The sequence below is a fragment of the Misgurnus anguillicaudatus genome, chromosome 14, assembly GCF_027580225.2.
Source record: "Misgurnus anguillicaudatus chromosome 14, ASM2758022v2, whole genome shotgun sequence".
NCBI classification, from domain to species: domain Eukaryota; kingdom Metazoa; phylum Chordata; class Actinopteri; order Cypriniformes; family Cobitidae; genus Misgurnus; species Misgurnus anguillicaudatus.
The window spans coordinates 18,294,082-18,308,382 of record NC_073350.2 but is presented as its reverse complement, the minus strand read 5'-3'; the positions used below and the strand labels follow the sequence as shown (position 1 = coordinate 18,308,382).

The 14,301-nt window shown below is 37.5% G+C and overlaps 1 protein-coding gene across 3 annotated transcripts in view; it reads right to left on the bottom strand.

Moving 5' to 3' along the window:
- Positions 1-14,301, bottom strand: part of prickle2b (prickle homolog 2b) — a 100,956-nt gene that overhangs the window by 48,486 nt on the left and 38,169 nt on the right. The window contains exon 1 of one of the 3 annotated variants that reach the window (XM_055184205.2): positions 1,573-1,883. The exons of the other annotated variants lie outside the window; for them this stretch is intronic. The gene's annotated coding sequence lies outside the window, so the exon portion shown is untranslated. Of the gene's footprint in view, positions 1-1,572; positions 1,884-14,301 lie in introns of those variants that run through there. 3 annotated transcript variants of the gene reach the window in all.

The following is a 14,301-nucleotide window of genomic DNA, read 5'->3' as shown; positions in this document are numbered from 1 at the left end:
AGAATACCGTCTGGGTGACCAACTCGGATCTCCGGGAGCCCTGCACTCTCAGTTTTGATTTGCCGTGACTGTGAAAGCAGGAAACAGAGCTAGCAGCAAGAGAAGGGAAAGACTGTGGATGTGTGATGTTAAGGGGCACCAGCCCCCCCCCAAAAAAAAAAAATCAATGGTGACATTCACAGCTTCCCATGTCCACGAAAGTAGACTAAGGGTTCTGTTCCTATTCCTCCACCTCTCAACATGCCTTTCCTATCTACACGTTCACCCCATAATCACTGTGCCCTGCGTATGGCTGGACACTTAGACTGACAACTGGTGTTAAGAGAATTAGTGAACACAATGTGGACTAAAGATAAACACAGAAGAGAGGAAGAAAGAGATAAAGATAAGAATGTGTGGGAGACACTTAGAGGAAAACTTTATTGGTCTTTCAGATGCCTTAATGATGTTCTTTGTCATGTTTAAGCATTAACAGATGTTTTGAATTAAAATTGCTTAGGGAAAATAAAATGACGAAATAATGCTGAAAATGAATGTGTATAGGACAGCTCAGGCATCTTAGTTTTATAACTCTGACATTACAATATTGGCAAATCTAAACACAGCTTGGGACATTGTTGAGAAACAATATCTAACACGCATATGAGATTAATTGAGTTTTTTTTTTTTTAGGAAAAGCTGGAGACTTAAGCAAATTTGCTTTGCATTTAATTTGATGGCTGGCATTGCAATCTCATTGAGATCTCATTTGTGATTTTTCTATATTATCTGTATGTGTGGGAATATTGTGGGTGGTACAGTCAGAATAAATTATCTGTCTATGATGCTTTGATTCGTGTGTGCGCACATATTACAGGAAAAGCCACATATAGGGCGTGTGCAGGATACCATAGGGCATCACATAAAATCTAAGTGCAGGATGGGCCACAATCCTTTACACACGAGCACCATAAATAAAGACGTCTACAAGTCCTTGTGGAATGCACTGTCACGATTTACAGTCCAATCCAGATGTACAACACAGATAAATAGTTTCAACACGAGACCAAAACAAAATATACTGCATATATCCTGTCTTTGAACACAGAATTACAGCAACAAGGATGGTAACCCTGAACTTTAAAGAAAGAAATATACAGAAACACCACATACTATGCTAACCACTATATGATGGCTTGGCCCACCACTATACTATAGACAACAGCATAGGTTAAAAATAAAGCAGGAGGCATGTCGCACAGCTGTGAGATACTTTGAGATGTGTGTGCTGTCAGTCTGTTTTAATCTTAACAGCTGAGATGACAGGCTGTGGATGCCTTTAGCTCTAACCTTTTGCGTGTCGCTTCCCTCTCTGTATATCATATGGGCTACATACGAGATACATTATAACCACAACAAAAAGATCTCCTAACCAAACTGAAATGTGTCTGGCAATTACAAAGATGAAAAGCAGCTGAAAACTGAGAGAACTTGGAAGGCAAAATTCAACACGTGTATGTTAGGTAGGCTGCGTTGACATGCATATAACACACAAAACCACAATCCAGAGAGAGTATGTTAAAAAGTACTTACTTTACCACTTCTCTTCTGGCGCTAGCTGTCTCGGAAAAGTTTAAGAGTCTCACACCTGCATAAAATAAATGCTTATAGATGACAGGTCTGAGTACAACCTTCCAGATCCTCCTTAAATGAAAATGTGTAGGAAATTTAAGAACAAAAAGAAGCCAAAATGAAAAGTTAAATGTGAGGAGCTGATAGTGACCCCTAAGAGGGATTTTACTTTTTCGCTCCACAGACTGTGGAAGTTTAAATCAAGATTTGATGGAATAAGTAAAGGAGAAAAAGGAAAGAGAGATTAAAACCAATACGTGCAGACCGGTGCTGGAAGTACTGAGAGACAAATCTACTTTCTCAGACTAAAATTGCCTCCCAGCACCCTCCACTCCCATCATGAGTCATCAATCTCTCTGCCAATCACAGCTCAGCAATCCAGCTGATTAAAAATCACCTCTCAGCTGAAATAAAGGGGCACGACTTTTACCAACTAAGTGCATTTTTTAAATGTGAATTGGAAGCATGGGACAATTTCACATGCACTGTGAAATGTTAAACCCAATCCAAAATTTAACTGATGCCCTTATTTTAAGCAAAAAATAATAATAATTTAAGAAATAATCTACAGTACTGTGCAAAAGTCTTAGCCAACCACCACCAGACTTGTTGTTTTAGAAGTTGTAATGTCCATCCATATTTATTTTTCAATCTATTTTATTAAGAAACAGAAAATACAGGAAAAATGTACAAATAAAATTTAAAATTAAAATTTCAGGATTAAATGTCTTCTTTAGGCAAAGTCAGTGTTTAGTGTGACCTCTCTTGGCACTAAACACATCTTGAGTGTTTTAGAGCAGAATAAAGCAAAAAGACTAATTTCTTTAAAATTAGAAATTAGGCTTTAATTTTATTTAGGTTTAAGAGATCATGCAGTTTCCTGCTATTGCTCAAGTGGAAGGGGAGTTTACCCTTAAAAACTTGACCCAACATTTTTATAAAATTTTTAATACTATATACACATTTCCTGTATTTTCTGGATGTATTAAACAGACTGAGAAACATTTATATATGATCACTATAACATTGCAAACACAACAAATCTAATTGTGGCATGGTGGCCTTACCGTGGGTTCACACCAGCCGCGTTTGAGGCGTCAAATTTGTGTCTACCGCGTCTAGTTTGCCGTTTGAACATTTTGAGTTTACTCGCTTCATTCGCACGCGAAAGCCACGCGTGAAATTCTAGACATCGAGACATTCACGTGGAAATTCAAGTCATGGGAGGGGCTTCTGCTACGTCAATGCGTCTTTACATTGACTTAACATTGAAATCACTCGCGCTTGACGCCTCTACCGCGGCTGGTCTGAAAGCAGCATAATGCTACGTACACACCAAACGCGGGGCATTGCGTTACTCGCTCTAGATCAGTGGTTCCCAAACTTTTTCAGCGTGCGGCCCCCCTTGTGTACGGTGCATTCCTTCGCGGCCCCCCAAGGAAAATTTGTGACAAAAAACTGTTCTAAAACTCAACATTTTAATAAAAAAAAAATTATTATACAAAAAAGTAGTGCTTTTGGTTAGTAGCCTTAGGTTTAATTACACAGAATTCATGATAAATGAATGTATTTCATAAAATGTCATAAAACTGTGGCCCCCCTGCCACCATCTCGCGGCCCCCAGTTTGAAAACCACTGCTCTACATTACTCACAGGATTTAACTTCGTGTCATGCAAATTTTTCGCTGGAGTTCAATATTTCAACTTGGGCGAAGACGCGCTTGAGGCGACCTTTCTTGGCACTAGAGAAATCATAACTCGTGTTATCGTGGCAAACGCGCTGCCCATATCGCTTCATTCGCAGTTCCCCACACGAGGACGCGTCTGATCGCGTCTTTGCTTTGACTTCGTATGTAATCTACTCGCGCAAAACTCTGAACTCGCGTCTGGTATGAACCAACAGTAAGACTTTAAATAGCTAAAAATCGTGTAGATTACAAGGTAATGGGTGTAAATAAAGATGCTTACTTTTGCACTAAAGATAAATTCCCTGTATGTCTTACACTTACACTGTGTGAAAAAAAACTTACATTTGTCCTATTTGACAACCCATAATCCCTCATTGCTATTAAAAAGCCTGCCACTGTTACCACAAACCTGTTCTCAACACTAAATCCACAAGCACTCATATATGACCCTGCAGGCAGCATTTAGTTCAACATTGCCTCTAAAAGATAGAGACTATTTCAATGGTAAAAATTCCACAGCTGCTCGCACTACCCTTCAACGTAATTATACGTTAGCTCGGCACCAGGCAACCTGTTATCAAAGCATCCATCAGGACAAGATTTTCATGTGCATTTTAAGCCTGGCTGGTCATGTGATGTGAGATGGAGCACCTCAATAATCAGCTCTTTCTTCTTAATTGTGCATAATGTTTGGGACTTGTTTTATTTAACTGTCTATGGGAAAAGCATTTCAATGCCTTCCTCTACTTTTTGAAAATCATTATATTTAATTATTTAATCATATTACTTTAAAATCAGACTTCATAGGGATGAAATTCACTCTGTAGAACAGTGTGTCCATTTAGGGCTACTGACGAAACATGGCGGCGACTTCCATGTAAGGCGACCCGTGATGTATGTGGATAAAACAGGTCATTCTAAGGTAATAAACAATACAGTTTATTATTTAGGGTATTTATACACCACTGATAATATAGGTATGTATATATACACTCAACTAAAGGACATTATAAAACGGTTAGTTCCAATCCTTGATTCTGATTGGTCAATAGGTGTGCTTTATTCACAATAAAACACTGCTATGACCGCTTCACCCAACGGTTCTATTTAATATCACTGCGCCCTTAGCAACACCCTTAGCAACACAAACATATAATGAGACAAAGTCTGAGAACAGTTTGTTGTTTTTATTTGAGCTTTCATGTTGTTGTTTGCATTCAGGGACTATTTTTTCTAGCGGAAGGAATGCTTTTATTGATTTAACTTCATGAAAGTTGCACTAATATTTTTTTTACTTTAATGTTGTGTGGTAACCGTTTTATAAAAGCAATAAGGTACTCGAGGCAAGTGCTGTATCGTGAATAAGTAACGGCTGAAGGGGTTGCAGGCACTCCGCTTCGCGTCGTGCCTAACAACGCCCTTCAGCCGTTACTTATTCACGATACAGCACAGCCTCTCGTACCTTATTGCTTAAATAAGAAACACCTGTTCAATTTCTCATGAATGCAATTTTCTAATCAACCGATCAAATGGCAGTTGCTTCAATGCATTTAGGGGTGTGGTCCTGGTTAAAACAATCTCCTGAACTCCAAACTGAATGTCAGAATGGGAAAGAAAGGTGATAAGCAATTATGAGCGTGGCATGATTGTTGGTGCCAGATGGGCCAGTCTGAGTATTTCACAATCTGCTCAGTTACTAGGATTTTCACGCACAACCATTTCTAGGGTTTACAAAGAATGGTGTGGAAAGTAAAAATCATCCAGTATGCGGCAGTCCTGTGGGCGAAAATGACTTGTTGATGCTAAAGGTCAGAGGAGAATGGGCCGACTGATTCAAGCTGATAGAAGAGCAACTTATTTGACTGAAATAACCACTCGTTACAACTGAGGTATGCAGCAAAGCATTTGTGAAGCCACAACACGCACAACCTTGAGGCGGATGGGCTACAACATCAGAAGACCCCACCGGGTACCACTTCATCTCCACTACAAATAGGAAAAAGAGGCTACAATTTGCACAAGCTCACCAAAATTGGACAGTTGAAGACTGGAAAAATGTTGCCTGGTCTGATGAGTCTCGATTTCTGTTGAGACATTCAGATGGTAGAGTCAGAATTTGGCGTAAACAGAATGAGAACATGGATCCATCATGCCTTGTTACCACTGTGCAGGCTGCTGGTGGTGGTGTAATGGTGTGGGGGATGTTTTCTTGGCACACTTTAGGCCCCTTAGTGCCAATTGGGCATTGTTTAAATGCCACGGCCTACCTGAGCATTGTTTCTGACCATGTCCATCCCTTTATGACCACTATGTACCCATCCTCTGATGGCTACTTCAAGCAGGATTGCACCATGTCACAAAGTTCAAATCATGTTGATTCAATGCCACATAGAATTTAGGCAGTTCCGAAGGCAAAAGGGGGTCAAAGACAGTATTAGTATTGTGTTCCTAATAATCCTTTAGGTAAGTGTATACAGTAATTGCATTTCTGTCAAGAGATTCAACACATTCCACCTTTAAATGCTCTGATTACTTGACAAAATTTTTTTAGCCATGCATGTAAAATGGCAGCTTTAAGGCCATGCAGAAATCTCTGCCAACTAACTGTGATACTGTAAGCTAGCACCCACTTAACCGTTTTTCATTATCCAAATGAAAACTACTGGTTGCATCATCTATTTAATATATTTCATTAATATATCATTAATATTCATGTATCATGAATAATAATTCATATCACAGAAGTGTAGTTAAGTAGTCTGTGCTTTTGATGATTCAACATTTAGTCTGCTTTAAAAAATAAGAAAATAAGAGAAAGTCTTACTCAAGGCACACCATCACTAGTTGAAGTTATCAATCAAGAAGACTATCCCAAGAGAGGAGAAATCTGAGGATTCAAGAGCCACAGTGAGAAAAAAACAGAGCGAGAACTGTTTTCACACTTAATGAATGAAACAGCTTGACCCAGAAGTTTACAAAGGTACTTTTTGGTATAAGTTGGAAAAAATATGTGACCCACATACAGACATTTCTAACCCCCCCCCCCCACAGTTTCTAAGAAAGAAAGAGTGCTATTAGAAGGCATTAGAAATGGATAGAAATGAGAGAGCAAGACGGTAAAGTAATCAGTGGCTGAACCTTTTTGGATGGTGAAAGGGTACAGGACGCCTAAACACTCATGTATCAAAATCTGTTGGCCTCTTAAATCAATAGACTCACTCTCATTTAGAGGAGAGCGAGAGACGAAAAGAGAAAAACAGGAGAGAAGCGGAATATGATATAAAATGGTTCCATCACGGTATAAAGTCATTTCTTTTACGAATATTTAATGGGCTTTGACATCACATAATAAAACCTCATTTATATTTAACTGATGAATATAAAGGAAATTCTAGTAATACCAGCCTCAATGAGCATAAACAAATAGCCCATATATCAATTCAATTACAACTTAGATAGGTGTTTAATGGTATCATATACAAAACATTTTCCTGTTTATTCTCAAGGTTTTTTTATTGCTTAAAAGGTTTAACAGCTTAAAGTGATTTGATGATCTTAGGTGGACATCAAGCTGGTTTGGTCTGCGGGTTTTAAAGGCTTATCGGACACCTGTAAGTGGATGAGTCTGGGAGACCAGCAAAACCATATGAACACAAGAGACTGTCCTCCAAAAAATGACCCCATATGTCGCATCTGTAAGCAGCTTATTACGACCTATGCTTACGTTTCAAGGTCGTTTGCCTTATGCATCAGATCAAGAAGCATTTATTCTTTCCATTTATAAAACTAGAAATGATTTTATAAACATTTATCTTTATAAAAAGATATTTCTGAGTACCTAACCCTAAACACTTCTCAATCATATAAAACACATTACGCCATTAAAAGTCGCAGTCACGTGTATTTTGCATCTGTTCCTCATATAAATCTTGGAATATATATACTTTTTTTATTTGCATGCTGTGTTTTATATTAATAAATAAGTTACGTTATTAGCTCAAAATGCATAAATCTAATCTAATGTGTCATATAAATACAGTTAATCCTGGTGGTTTAAATTGAAAATCCTTTCCCAATAGATGTCATCATTGCATTTCATCTTTTTATGATTACCATAGGCGAAAGTTTCACCTACTGCCAGTAGAGACGGTAACTTAATGCTTATGTAGGTCATATTTGGGGGAATGGACCTAAACAGTCACATCATGGCTTGGAGAGGATAGGTTGGAACACAGAAATTACCAGCCTAGAAGACCAGCTTAAACCAGCTAAGACCAGCAGGGTTTGCTTCTGTCAGTATTTTCACTCTCTTGTGGGATAATAAGACCACCTCTCACGACATGATGAGCAATACCAGGCGCGTACAGACTGGTGTCGGGGGAGACATCTTTCTGTGATGGGTGAAATGGAGGAATTATAGCGATGGTTTGGTTTCATTTCAGGGTGTTATTAGAGATCACAGTTTCCTCCTATGAACTGAAGAGAAAAACAACCTATAAAGTTGATGTTGAAGAAATGCCATTTCTGTTTTCACAAACACTAAGACATACAAAATATTTACATCTAATAAATGACATTGACCATAATATTGATGATGATAAAAACGTAAGAATTATGTTTTTGTTTGCAAAAAATGACGCCTTCATGACAGCTGTTTCTGATATTTCTCTTCATGGTGACAGCAAAAACCATCACATTCCTGAATAAAACAAGCAAGCAGTGTTCAGCATCACTCATCCATTCCATTGAGCTTCAGCACCTCATCACTGCCTCATCATCCCAGCGTGATCTGCTCTCAGTCCTCAATTCAACAAACTCACTGTGCCATAACCTCACCAACAAAACTTCACCCAAAATCTGCCCCACTACCTCTATTATCTCTTACTTATATAATAAACTCTCCACAGCCTCCATTCTGACATTTAATTCCAGCATTGCGAGTGACTCACAGCAATTGTTTACTGTTGCAGAATAAACCAGCACATTATGTTTATATGTTGACATTTATTTGGAAATATAAAAGCCACATTGTGTAAGACTGCATTAAATCTGGTCCTGGGGAGACATTCTAAAGATTGCTGCTTAAAATTGTCCAAGAAATGTTATTACTGTTCAAGAAAAATGCACACTGTGCATTGTCCCAGATCTGGCCTTAAGTTTAGCTTTGCATTCTGCTAGGGCTGCACGATTATGACAAAAATCATAATTGCAGATTATGCACCTTGATATTGTAATTGCGGTTATTCTTGTCGATTACCAAATTTTCCGGACTATAAGTCACTCCGGAGTTTAAGTCCCATCAGTCAAAAATGTGTTTGAAGAGGAAAAAACAAGTTGCACTGGACTATAAGTCGCGTTTATTTAGAAAATCTAGATTCAAGCACTTTCAATGACCTGTATATTTTCAAAAACTTCCCAGGGCCTTGAATATTTTCCCCTAGATTCACAAACTTTAAGGATTTTAAGAACCCGTGGGAACCCTGCATTTAGGCTTTTGGCGATTATGTAATTGTTTCACCTGTAATTGTAATCCCGATTAGTTCTCCGATTAATTGTGCAGCCCATATATTCTGCTGTTCTTATAAACTGCGCTTTGAAATTCATAGCAATAACTTTATCTTATGCACAGTTAAGCGATGAAATGGTATGAACGTTTTACATCACGGTTATATTGACCAAAATCACCACAGTTATCAATATAATCATGGTTTTGCGAACAATTTCTAGAAACGTAAAAAGTACCGATGCAAACCAAATTTAAAATTGATTTTACATGTAAGTGCTCTTTTGTTCGCATAAGCATCAAATAAATAACATTAATCATGGCACATTTGGGGTCGTGAGATAAATGTTCATCTAGTTCAGATGAAACACAAGTGAGTGAATCAGATTTTCATATAAACAGGACAAATCAGCAAGTCATCTGTCTGTGTATGTGTGTGTACTGTATGTCGGGTGTACTTTATGACCCAGGAGTAAGCTGCACGACGTAAGCTGCTCACAGCAATCGTGGAGAAACAATCAAAGTAGAAAGGAGATTTAAACTCATCAGATCACATCATTAAATGATAAATGAATAGAAAAGATGGATCTGTCTAAAGAAATATCAAGTAAACATGTTAGATTTTCCTAAATGTGAATTTTTTTGGGATTTAAATTCAGTAAGTGAAGCACTGTCATCACAAACACATGGGAGTAGACATGAATAAAGGGTTTTTTGAGCCGTGACACTAGCCTGGTTAAATGGTAATTAAAAAAATTACGTGGTAATACTAACCGTTTATCACGGTGTATCATTAAACCACTAATCATTACATCTCTATACACAGTAGGGTTGCATAACGATAAATCGCGATTAATCCATTGCAGAATAAAGGTTTTTGTTTTATATATTATTCAAATATCATATATTTGTGTGAACTGTGAATAATAATTATGTATATATAAATATGCACACATGCATGTATAATTTTAAGAAAAAAAAATATATTTATATATTAAGTATTTATATTTATATATAATATAAATTATACATAAATATACAAATGTATATACACATGTAAACATTTCGTAAATATATACATGCATGTGTGTGCATTTATTTATACAAAGTTATTATACACAGTACACACACATATATAATGTAAACAAAAACCTTTATTCTGCAATAGATTAATCACGATTAATCGTTATGCAACCCTAATACACAGTAATATACGTTTCCACCATTGATGCTGGGTTAAGGGGTGTGGCTTTAATATTGCATTTTTCTAATAATCCATCCTGATCTACTGTAAGGTGAATTTGTACATATTTTACGAGTTGGCTTAATCGTATGAATTCGTACAAAGTGAATCATACAAAAACGTATGATTATTAGGGAAAAAACAATAATGATACCCCCACATGATAGTGACCTTTAAGAATTCCAATGCAAAGACCGCCATAACACTGTTTAACTCACCCATCAAAGAAACTCCCTCTTGGTCCCAAAGGGAACATTACAAGACACAAACATTGACAAGGTTTATTTAGTTATCTACTTGAGCTGCCAATCAAATGAACTAAGCAGATCATTTAACCACTGAAAACGCAACATGCGCGTTACTGACAGCAGACAGCCTAAGGCAACATATGTACTGGAGAAGATGGGAGCTCCCTTAAGGTTTTGATTAAACTGGGAGAGCAGATGAGACAACGAGAAACAGTTAGAGGTTGTGACCTTTATCCTATCTGTCTCTGAAAAGAGATTGACGAGCTCTTTTCATACTCCATTTCCTATTCCTTCACTTTCTCACACAAGACTGCACATATAAAATTAGGTTTCCAAGTGCGTGCTCTGCCTAAACCACCAGGAGAGATATCGGACAAAGGTCAGTGAAGATGTGACTCAATACCTCTCCCACAAAGCATGCTGTATCAGCATGCTGAGAACACCGCTTTGTCCAGCTGACACTTTTTAGTACAGAAAAATGTACAGCTGGATGAAAACAGTTTCTGGAATGCGGACCAAAAGACAAATCTTCTGCCTTGAAAAATGTAAAAAGTACAAATTGGGTCACATTTTACATTAGGTGTCTTTAATATGTACTAACACACATGTATACAATGTAATGATTGTGTACACAACTTGTTTTATATACTTAAGATTTAAAGCCCGTAGTATAGTCTGTTGTTTACGTGTACACGAACATATGTGCACGGCACGGTTCAATGCACAGCTTTGCAAAGCATACATTTTCTTACTCATACGTGTACACAGACAGTGCATGCGTACTGCGACAAAATGCAATGCATTTCTGTGGCTACATTCTACATTCTCCTGTAGACGCATACTTGCGTCTTTTTTGGGTCTCAAAAATCTGGCAGTGCGCGCACTGAAGGAGGACCATACAGATAAAAAATTTACCATACTTCGTCCTTAACGTATCTTCATGTAAAGACACTTTTGACCTTAACCCTAAACCTACCCTGAACAACATGCATGTACACCAAAAGTACAAAGTATTGAATGTTCTTTTTGTTAACACTTTACTTGAAGGGGTGTTCATAAGACTGACATGACACCTTCATAATCATGACATGACACGTGCCATGACCATAAAGGAGATTTTATGCAGGTTTATGACAACTGTCATTAAGTGTCATAATGTTCAATTATGTCATTTTTAATGCTAAGATGACAACTTGACATAAACTAATACAACATAACTTGTCATAAATCTGTCATACACATGACATAATATAATAATTATCAAACTTAAGAAACTACCTAGCTTATGGGTTAACATTACATTAAACTGGCAATGTAAATGTCATTAAGTGTTAATACTCTGTCAAATAGTTTTATAACAGCATCATGAATATTTTTCTTGACCTCAACTACAGTGGTACAAATTGAACTTATCATTAAAATGTCAATAAGTGTTAATACAGACACGTCCAAATGTAATACCTAAGTTTATGTATGTGTACAATGAAAAAGAATAAAAACTAACAAAACATTTAATTAATTTAAATAATTAATTAAATGTAATTAACTGTTTTTGCAGTGATATGGATCCAACGCTGCATGGCTTAACCCATTATTGTACTGTTTTCATTTAATTTTAGGTTAATCGGTCTCCAAATGCCATAAAATATAATTTTAATAATAATAATTATTGGATGATTGATTTTTTTCTCTAACACCTGGAGTAAACTTAAAAAAAAAAAACATTTTGAACTGAAGAATATTCATGACACTGTTATAAAACTATTTGACAGAGTATTAACACTTAATAACATGCCCGAGTTGAAAAATTTGAACTTTGGTGGAATTTCGCACCGCGTTAACAAATCAGGAGCCTGCTTGCCGCTGTGGTGGCAGCCCCGCCTGGAGTCACTCATTCAACCAACGCACCGGAGCTATATGACACAAGTTTTTATTTCTATAGAGGAGACAGGAATAAAAAGGACCTCGCTTGGAAGAGTGTCAGTGAGGACTTTGGGCAACCTGGTACGTTGTTATACACATTTCACTTTTAAATCACGTGACGTTTATCGACCCGCATTGTTTATTTCCCCCCTATAAGGTTACCAAATACAAACTGGTAACTCTCTCGATAAATGCACAATCAAAATCATTCATCTTGCAAACAGACAACCGCATAGCACTTGCCCCTCCCACAAGAAACGGAGTTTGCCTCTGACGCGCGTCAAATGCTTGCTTTTTCCACGTGTCTACTCCGTTCAACACGCACGAATGCATTCAAAGTGTTCAAGTGGCAAACTAGGCGCGGTAGACGCGATTTTGACGCCCAAAACGTGGTTGGTGTAAACTCAGCATTATTTTTCTTATGCAATGTTTAACTTTTGCCCCTCTATCGCCATCTCTGTTTGAAACCTAATATTGCAGTCTTTTTGTGGATTCATTCACAGTACGTGCATTGTGCTACGCCCCGTTTCTCTGTGCGAATGAATCAGATTGTATGTTTATAATGGCGCAAATACCAGTAAATTGACAAGCGCAAAACCTTAGTAAATCACGTTGCGTGAATCTTTTAAATAATCTCCTCCCATAAATGTTGCGTCTAAAAGGAAAACTCCTATGCATTTGCAATAATGTCACGCATTTTCAGCACTCAATTTTTACTGCGTGTCTTTAGTAAATCCTGACAGGCAAAGCTTTTATTCTGTAATGCATCCTGAAAATTACTTTGCCTAACTGCTACATTAACTTATTACTTATCTCTTTATATCTTTATGGTATTCATGGCATACTCATACTGCTAAAATAACCTCAAATATTAAGAAACACATGTCTAACATGCTGATCATATAAAAGTTTAAGTTACAGCAGGGTTTAGAGACAGACAAATAAACAAAGAGATAAACCCAGACCACATCAGTACCACCATATGTTGAAAGGGGCTCCAATTTTAGAACCTAGGAATATTATGGCTGATATGGAAAGTCTGCCATTCAAGCTTCCTTGTTTTTTTAACTCCATTCTTCGGTTTGTAAACCATTCTTTGGCTAGTAGGTATAAATAAACAGAGCGTGTTTATCTTATCAGCACGGCCATTTGTAGAACAGCCAAACAATAGCCTATTAAACCATCTCCAATGATACAAAACAGGTTTCCTGCTGTAATTAAAGACCTGTCGCCTTGAAAGCAACCCAAACAATAGCCAAGTCAAATAATCCTGACCGCAGAATTGAGTAGGTGTGGTAAATTCTTTTCAGCACCTATTGTGGCTGGCAGGGTTCCCTGCTGCGGACCTCTCGGATGTGACACACGATGCTCCCGCACACAGTATCCGCTCAGAGTTACCTCATCCTGTGAAGCGGCTACAAAATTAATCAGCAAATATTACCTCTATTGACCGGCAGCAGCTGAGGGCACGCTCTGTTGGTCAACACATTAACTTACACTCGCCCGCGCACACACACACACACACACACACACACAGATCAATGATCCAACCAATGTAGCAAAACAGCCTGTACTCCCTCTGGGAAGACATGGTGTGGTGGCCTAATAAATATTTCAGTTAGGTGATATTGCTTCTTATGCATAAAACAGTAAGATAAAAGGGAAAATAATCTAATCATAGAATTTATTGTTTTACATTAAATATTGCTAAGCATACATAAATATGCAAGGAAAACGAGTATATAAATAATAATTATTATTATAAATAGCAAGAACAATGTCACTTCTGAGGGTGTAGATTAAATCTAAAATTGGCTGTGACAGATGCTCTTTGATCGATCTTCTGCTTTTCGTTACCCATCAGGACAGCTTACCGTTTACGCTACATAAGGTCACATGTATTTTTGATAACCTCTGTATGTGGTTTTCAGGATGCAGCCACAATTTTTTATACATATACATATATATATGTCACTATTTACTGTCATGCCAAATCATTCTCATTTTTTAACCACTCCATTCCGTGACAATCCGGCCTAGCCGGTACGGATGTGGTTAAATGTTCCACTTTGGGGATGATAACAG